The sequence below is a fragment of the Hypanus sabinus genome, chromosome 15, assembly GCF_030144855.1.
Source record: "Hypanus sabinus isolate sHypSab1 chromosome 15, sHypSab1.hap1, whole genome shotgun sequence".
Lineage (NCBI taxonomy): Eukaryota > Metazoa > Chordata > Chondrichthyes > Myliobatiformes > Dasyatidae > Hypanus > Hypanus sabinus.
In genome coordinates this window covers 36947225-36956085 of record NC_082720.1, presented here as the reverse complement: position 1 = coordinate 36956085, position 8861 = coordinate 36947225, and the positions used below count along the sequence as shown (strand labels likewise).

The following is an 8861-nucleotide window of genomic DNA, read 5'->3' as shown; positions in this document are numbered from 1 at the left end:
AGTTACAGAGTCTCTCAATTTTAATGATTTCCACATGGATGAGGAGAGTCTCAAGCCAAGCCTACGATATCGTCAAAAACTCCAAATTTAGAAGAAACATGAAAATTGCCAAACACGGCTTCCTTAGTGGGTAAAAGAAGTCCTGTGCTCAACGGCCACAGGTCACAGCAGGGTACATATGACTTAGTGCAACCAATAGAATTCATTCAGTGCTCTGTCAGTTGTGGCATGTAGCAGTATTAACTCCTTTTCAGTTCATATAAGGTAATAGAAAAGGGTTTTCCAAAGGAAGCAGCACAGAAAACTATTCAAAAGGCCCACAACTAGAAATTTCTTGTGTTGTTTGGTTTTCAGCAACCGTATTTATATTCAGGAAGAGAGAAGTTCAGCCTCTATCAACAGCTCCAACAGGTGTGATTCCAGAATGGAGCAACTGCAAGAGGTACGTACCGTTAATGCTTGTATCTGTTCTCGTGAAAGGAAATTTAAACTTTAATTATTAAAGCTTAAAAGATATGCAAATTGCATCAAGAATTTTAAACTACTTTTCTGAACTGATTATGTAAAAAAATAGAGGTTTTATTTTCCTGCTTCTTTGGGTTGATGCAATCTTACAATAAGTCTACAGCAATATAACTCCGTCCTTTTCAAATTTCACATACCCACAAGCTTTTATTGCAGTTTTTGTTCCAAGCCAATATAGAGTCATATTTTCCTCTGGTTTTGCACTTGAGAACTGCAAAAAAAAAAAAAATTCTCTCTGATGATTCCCATCTGTTTTATGCATCACTTACACAAAGCAGAATTGCTTTTCTAAACCTACCCAGGCAGTCTATTGTACACTTTATTGCACAATTTTATGTTATGATACGAGAGAGATTTAGATTTAAACCTACATCAAGCTCTGTGATAGTGTATAGGTTGACATGAAAAGTGCCTGAAATGTGGTAAAGCAACATTTTAGCTGAAATAGACTGGATGATTATTGCTAACTTTTATGCTAACAAAGAATGGAAAACACTGGGGTGGTTGTGTCTGGAACAGAACACTAATTCCAGATGCTTCCAGCTGTCTGCAGAAACAATTTCTGAATATCAGTAAAGCCATTTAGCTTACTTTCCTATGTCAGTGAAAAACAAATTGTTTAATATCTGTGATACCTTAATAGATACATGCCAGCTGATCCTTTAAAAGCAAATGCATTTATTGCCAATATTTAAATTATATTGAAATCAAATGGAAGCAAAATAAGCCCTGTTTGCGAACATCTCCAAGCATACAGACTGGTAGAATATCTGAACATGGGTATCCTTAACTAAACAGTGAATTGATTTTCTAAGATTAGTGAGCTCATGAAGGTGTAGATTACTGAATATACTGAACATGCACTTCCAGATTGAAGATCGTAATGATTATGTACTGGCCATATGTCTATTTGCAAACTGAATAACTACTATCTTTTTACTGTTAGCATTTGAGTTAAATTTAATCACTTAAATTAAGCAACAAAACTATCCAGACTAAATCTAGTTCTGGCTACCTAATCCTTTGTAACCAAGTTGTTCATTCTTCTGTTGCCTTTGTTATACCAATCTTGCCTCAAATATGCCAAGCCAGTACAGATGGATAATGGCTATGGAGATTAAATGTTTAATACTTGCAGTTAAGGCTGTATTAACAAAGGGATGCTTTTCACCTCAAATCCAAATGGTAGCGCTTGTTTTTTGACTAACTATATACTTGTTCAGATGGAACATTAGGTAGAACTTACAACAGCATCAGAATATTAGCTTTTTTGGAAAGCAAAATTTAGAACGACTCATTTGTTCAAAATGGAATATATCAAGATATGTGAGCTTAAGAAACAAGTCCAATAACAGAACATTCAGGCCTACTTCTCCATTGCCTAACTGATCAGCTAATTCAGTCTTACCTCTTCAATGTCCAACATTCAATGATCCCCTTTATTTACAAAATGTTAACTCTCTCTCCATTGAATACATATAAATTCACAACATTAACATCCTTTTGAGTAAGGAAGTTTTAAAGATTCAAGACATTTTGAATGAAAAGATTTCTCCTTGTATTTTCTTTTAATTCTAAGACACTGATCCTAGACTCCCCGAGCCAGGGAAAACAACCTTTGAGTGTTTATGTGGTCAAGCTTCTTAAGAATGGTGTTTTCATATAAGAACACCCTTATTTTTCTGAACTCTAAGGAATAAAGACTTCATCCACTCAATCTCATATTTCAGGAACCTGTCTTGTCAACCTTCAGTGTTCTCATTCTAGGACAAGATTGTGTTTCCTCAGGTGAGGAAAATATATTTGTACACAGTACCATGTGTATGTTCTCACCAGAGTTCTACATAATTGCCATGAGAATTCTTAACTCTATACCACAATCCTTTTATGTTAAAAGGTAACATGCCATTTAGTTCATTAATTACTGGAAGATATTCAGGTATGATTTAAGTTTCATTTTCTGATCTCTCATCAGAATCATATTTAGTATCCCTGGCATATGTCATGAAATTTGTTAACTTTATGGCAGCATTACGAAGAAATATATGATAAATATAGAGAGGGAAAAAAATGAGCTACATTAAGTATATATACATCTATTAAATCTATCTGGTAACAATACTTAGCATGCAACTAACTTACAGAAAGGACAAGTGAAATATTTCCTTACAACTGTGCCTTTCTATGCAACATTAAAGTGAAATAAACTTTCTCAAGAACTATGTTAAAACAAGGAGAAATTGAGATAAATTGGGTTTCTATCCTATCAGCTCAAAGATGACTGTACTATTATCTGTTTGAAATCCCTGCTAAAATGTTCATGCCAGTCATTTCTCCTTTGCCACCAGCCCAAAACTACTGACTGCAGATCGCTGAACATTTCAGTCCTGGCAAAGTCTTATCATTGCCTCCTCCAGCCCACAGGGAAAGTTGTCAGTCTATGTATCTGCAACCTAACTCATCTAAAGTAGCAATGAATGTGTAATTTGTTTTTGATTATACACAAAACTAAAGAAAGTTAATTTTACATTTAAAGTATATAAAATCAAATTTATAAACAGTTCAAAGTAAAATAGAACCAGAGTGCTGAAAATGTTCTGCAAGTCAAAGAGAAAGACTAATGATTGGTCAGAACTGGGGAAAGTTACAGAGAAGATTGGGGAGGGGGTACAGATGGGGCAAAGGGAATATGTCTGATAGGGTGAGACCAAGATTGCTGTGCTATCTCCTATAGAGTAATTTGTATTCATTTTCTTACCCTCAAACTGTTCCTATTAACATAACTACCAGAGATCTGTTCAACATATCTCCACATCATTCCTGGTTTTACCATATTCAAAGCCATCCTTTTTGTTCTATCTATCCTTCCCTGCCTTCCTTGCAGATTAAGGCTAATTTTCTCTCTCTGGTTTTAATGAAGAATCCTTGAACTGAAATGTTAATGCTATTTCTCTTTCTACAGATGCTGTTTCACTTGCTGAATGCTTATAGCACTTTCTATATTTATTTCAGATTTCCTGCACCTCCAGTTCTTCTGATTTTCTTTCCAATAAAATGCATGTTTTCATGAGAATGAACTTGATTTATAATAGCTTTAAATACTTTTCCATGTTATGGGAGTACAGGATCATTGACATTATTTTGGAGGCGAGTATTAAGTCAGTAAAAATCGCTGACTGCTATCTGTAGCTTCAATTGTTTTAAAGTTTAAATAAATAAACAAAAAATGTTTGTACCACAGTCTAAAATACTTCATTTTCAAGAATGAAGCCAAGATAGAGAAGTCAAATATTCCATTAGTGTACAACTTGCTTATGTCAGATGAAGTTATGAAGTTAGGAAACTTCAGACAACAACATACAATCTTTACACAGTCCAAAAAGTTCCATCACCAAAACCTGTTATTGAATTACTGTTGTCAAACAATGAAGTGAAACTGTAACATTTAAAGAATATTTAACATCAGGGGCTCCTTACCTTTTTTCAAAAGAAAGAAAAAGGCTTAATAAATCTAGCTTTGGAAAAGTCCAGACTGATTTGTAATTTTTAGCTTGTGGGAAATGAGCTGAATTCCAAAGAATGCTGTTGTAAAAGCAGGAAATGTGCTGGGAAACTGAAGAGGCCTCCTCCTGATTTAGTCTGATTGCTGTCTCGATGAATACAACAGATCAAACGGCAAGTTATACCTTAAAAGGCAATAGTTGGATCTATGTTATAGTTTTAGTTTTATATGCTGGGCAATGTGTTTGGGCAGAGATTAATTTGCCTTTCTCAGTTAATTATGATTTGTAATTGCTAATCAAGTTCATTGCCATTTTCCATATAAATTTAAATAGATTTATTTTTCTCGTAGATCTTACAATATCAATATAGCCACATGATAATGTTTAACAGTAAAACCAGCAAAAAGTGATAGGATTACAAGAAATATACCTACCTGAACATTTATTTTGTTTTACTCATCTCATTTATTTAATATAACCTTTTTTCTACCAATATTTTATTTGATGTTGAAAGTGAGTAATGAAAATGAGTAATAAATATCTTCTCTAATAAATTTAAATTTTACATCCACTTTTTACGGTTAGTATGTGGAATATTTATTGACTCATTCAAGTAGCACTTTACGCATTCTCTCATTAAATTCTAAAACTTTGGTATCTACCTTGCTGGTATGTCATACCTTGAGAGGGTTAATTACATGTTTAAGAATACTGGTCTGTGATCTAAAATCTATAGATTTTTTAAGTTAAGAGCTAGATTATCTATTATCTACTTTGTGGCATTATGATCTTGTTGGAGAAAGTGCTGGAGATGGGGAATGACAATGTACAGCTGTGAGTGTTGGCCAATGACCAGCTCAAAATTCTACAGTCTTTCATCAGTGAAACATTGACATGCAAGTGCCCATATTTGGTGTCCTGTTGATGCTAACCATGCTACCCAATGAAAGTACATGCTTGCAGGGACCAATATCATTGCGGTCCACCTCTAGTTAAAATCAGTCTGTAGCGCTTAAAGCTAGACTGGCCATCTTAAAGAGGAGCAGAAGCTGGCATTAATATTAGAGGAGAATCGGATCCATGAAATACCATAAAGTGGTGTAGCATGGGAAAGAAATGACTCCAAGATGGTAAGTCATTTCTGTTCCTCCCATTACTTCAACATACATTTATCCTCTGCCTTTAGATGCCCCAACAGCAATCCAGCCTTCAGCCAGGTTGAGATGCTTGCAGTCCATGTTCCAGGTCACATTTGTAGTCACCTCCACTTGTTGAACTGCTTCCATTAATTTATGTTCCATTGAGATAGCATTGGTAATAATAATTAGCATTGATAAAGACATCAGAAGGACATAAGAGTTTGTACAATGCTAATAAGTCAACTTTTATATTGTGTTTGGCATATATCAGTATGGTTTAGAAAGTTTATTTTCTCTTGGCCTTTGGTCTAGAACTTTGTGATGTACAGCATAAGAGATGAGGTAAACTGCAGAACTCTGGTGAATGGAGAATTGGCCCTAGATCATGCCAATTATACAATACATGTTAAAGTGTTCATGATGGACTCTATACTTTGCCTCCAGACATATGCCATTTGCGCTGGTGACAAGAATTGAGCTGGCTGCTGATAATCTTCACACCCTGACGGTCAATTACTGCGGGGCTCCTCCAGACCAGTCCTTGCAGCAAATCGATCAAACGTGATCACATGGCTTTCATTCTACACATGTTGCACAGGAGAATTTAGATTACACACTTGATTTGTCAGCCTTGACACCAGCCGGTTTCTCTTGTCCCCAAATGGTCAACCTTCAGTTTGACAACTGCAACTGTCAGTGCAAGCTTCTACAGAACCAAAGACATTATTTGAGGTAATGACCTATAAGATTGACTGTCTATGATCTTAAACTAAAATAAGCATCAAGAGAAAGTAATTACTTCACTTCTGGGACATGACGGAGTCAACAAGCTTTGCTCATTCATCATGCACAGAGTCAGCGGAACGCTACATTGCGCACATCTCATCCTGTCCTGTAGAGCTGCTTTCTTTCTTTTCTTACTGGTTCTGGTACGAGAGGATAATATGCAATTGTGTCTTTCATGAAAAATAGCCTCTTTGACCATGTTTACACTATAGCAGAAATTTAGTTGAGGGATACTACAAATATTGCCAAATTTAGCTGTGACAGAGTCAAACGCATAAAATAAAAAATCACGGTTATTGTTGCCTTTCAGTCCTTGCCCTGCTGCAAGAATAGTTTCCATGAAAGACAGCCAGCTTCTGTGAAGATATCCTTATTAAAGCACAGTCATTCTCACTTACTGTTCTTCCACTTAAGTTCAGAAAGAGCATTTCACTTAAGTTGCAGCTGATACATAGATTGGTGGTGCAGATAGCATAGGTGATTAGCAAAGAATACAGTGGGATATAGATTGGTTGCAGATATGGGAGGAGAAATGGCAGATGCAGTTTAACCTGACAATTGTGAAGATTTGCATCTTAATAGGTCAAATACTGTAAAGAAACAGTATGTTGTTAAGGGCAAGTCACTTAACACTGTAAATGAGCAGAGGAATTTTGGAGTTCAAGTTCACAGCTCCCCAAAAGTGGCTACATGGGTTGATAGGGTGGTTAAGAAGGTATAAGGCATGTTTGACTTTATTGATCAAAGTGTTGCGTTGGAGAGTCAGCAAGTTATGTCACAGCTTTATACAACTCTAGTTAGGCTGCATCTGGGGTATTGCATACAGTTCCGGTCACCCCATCTTAGGAAGGATTTTGAGGCTTTGGAGAGGGTACTGAAGAGGTTTACCAGGATGCTGCCTGGATTAGAGGGCATGTGCTAGAAGGAGAGGTTGGACAAACTTGGGTTGTTTTCTCTGAGGCAGCAGAAGCCTAGGGGAGATTTGATCGAGGCTTATAACATTATGAGAGATAGGGCTGAAATGTCTAATGCCAGAGAGCATGCATTTAAGATGAGGGAAGTAATTTTAAAGGAGACAAGGAAGTCAAGTGTCTTACAGAGTGTGGTAGGTGTCTAGAAAGTGCTGACTGAGGTGGTGGTAGAGGCAAATACATGATGGACTTTTAAGAAGCATTTGGATAGGCACATGACTGTGAGGAAAATGGAGCGATATGGACATCACGTAGGGAGAAGGGATTAGTTTAGTCAGTCATTTGATAATTAATTAATTTGGATTGTTACAACATTGTGAGCTGAAAGGCCTGTGCTGTACGTTTCTATGTTCTAAAAGAGAAATCTATTTGGACATGACCTTCTCATCTCACACACCCTTCTTTTCCCCTTCATTCTCTTCCAGGAGTTTATGCAACAGCACACCTTTTCTTATTACTCTCCTAGCTGCACTCTCTCAAGTGGAATGTCTAATAATTCCTTAATGTCTAGGAAATAACTGGTTTGTGCAGAACATTTGAAAACAGCAAAAGTTCCTTCAATGTCTGCCGCACTATTCTTTATTGACTTTGTCAACTCGTTATAGTTGTATACAATATAAACATTCAGAATCAATTCAAGAAATCACGTAGCGACCAACACGTAATTTGCTGAAAATTCCATTAACTGATGTTGGTGTAGCATCTTTCTTGCTCCTGTGTTCAGCTCTGCAAAGTTAAGCTGCTGTCTGGGAGCATTGCCATCAATCAATACTGTACACTGGTTTACAAGACATTCTCCACTACCTGGTGATTTGCACTATGGTGTCCTCATCATCAGAAACACAAGTCAGTACTTAGACGATCAAATAAAAGATAGGAACAAATCCATGTCCTTGCTGTATAATGAATATGTTTGCCAGGAAAATGAATTTTATTTTTCACAGAAAAGCTTTGATTTAAAAAAACATGAGTAACATTTTGCTAACACTAGAGATTCCACAGATGCCAGAAGCACAGAGCAATACACACAAAATGCTGGATGAACTCAACAGGTCAGGCAGCATCTTATTATTTAACATTTTATTGTTGAAATTAATCTTGTATGGAAACAAATGCCTCAGCTTTGACAAAATACTAGTACTGTACCAAAACGATTTCTGTTATAAAATGTTTTAAATTATGTTCCCTTGTGTTCAGAAATTTTAAAATGTTTGGGAAAAATAGCATAAACATGTTCCATTTTCATATTTGAATTTGTTATAAATTGAATTGTTTAGAAGTAATTTTTCATGAATTATATTTTGGCATTTATATTCTTTTATAAATTAGCACATAATTTTGAATCTGTATTAGGGAGTCACAGAATTACATCTTAATCATTAATGATCTAGTTTTATTAGCTAATTTGTACCAGGAAAAAAAGATTAAGAAAATAACATTGAACCTTTTGTGTGCGCAACTGTTAACACTTTTCCCTGCTTTGTGAATGTGACAGGAGAAATCGTACCCTTGAACAACAACATTTTACATTGTAAATAATGTACAATTTTAAACATGTTTTCATTGGACTTTTGAATGATTAAAAAGAATGCACTTTTGGTTCTGAAAAAATAATATTTTGCTATTAAGCAAAATTTTATGCAATAAATGTATGGAGAAAATGGCCCTATGACTTGCACAACTACACACAGCTATTTATATCTGGTAGCATTAAAGAAAATAATACCTTTTTGTGCAGCTTAGTTTATGCTGCTTATTAGTTCCTAATTTTTGAGAAATCTATTGCATTTCGCAGAACCTAAAAAATCTTATTTTAACCATTCTAAAGACACAAAAAGCCAATGAAAATACATGTAAAATTATACATCTTCTACAGCACCAAAGATTAAAGTTGATTGCCATGGTTGATGGAACTTTCCCTGTAACATTCTTGGAAA

At 35.5% G+C, this 8861-nt stretch overlaps 1 long non-coding RNA gene across 1 annotated transcript in view; it reads left to right on the top strand.

Moving 5' to 3' along the window:
• Positions 1 to 216: 216 nt before the first annotated feature.
• The window catches only part of LOC132405428 (uncharacterized), a 43697-nt gene continuing 35052 nt past the window's right edge, over positions 217 to 8861 (top strand). Inside the window, exons 1-2 of the long non-coding RNA XR_009515865.1 lie at positions 217 to 264; positions 355 to 442. This is a non-coding gene — a long non-coding RNA (uncharacterized LOC132405428). The remainder of the gene's footprint in view (positions 265 to 354; positions 443 to 8861) is intronic.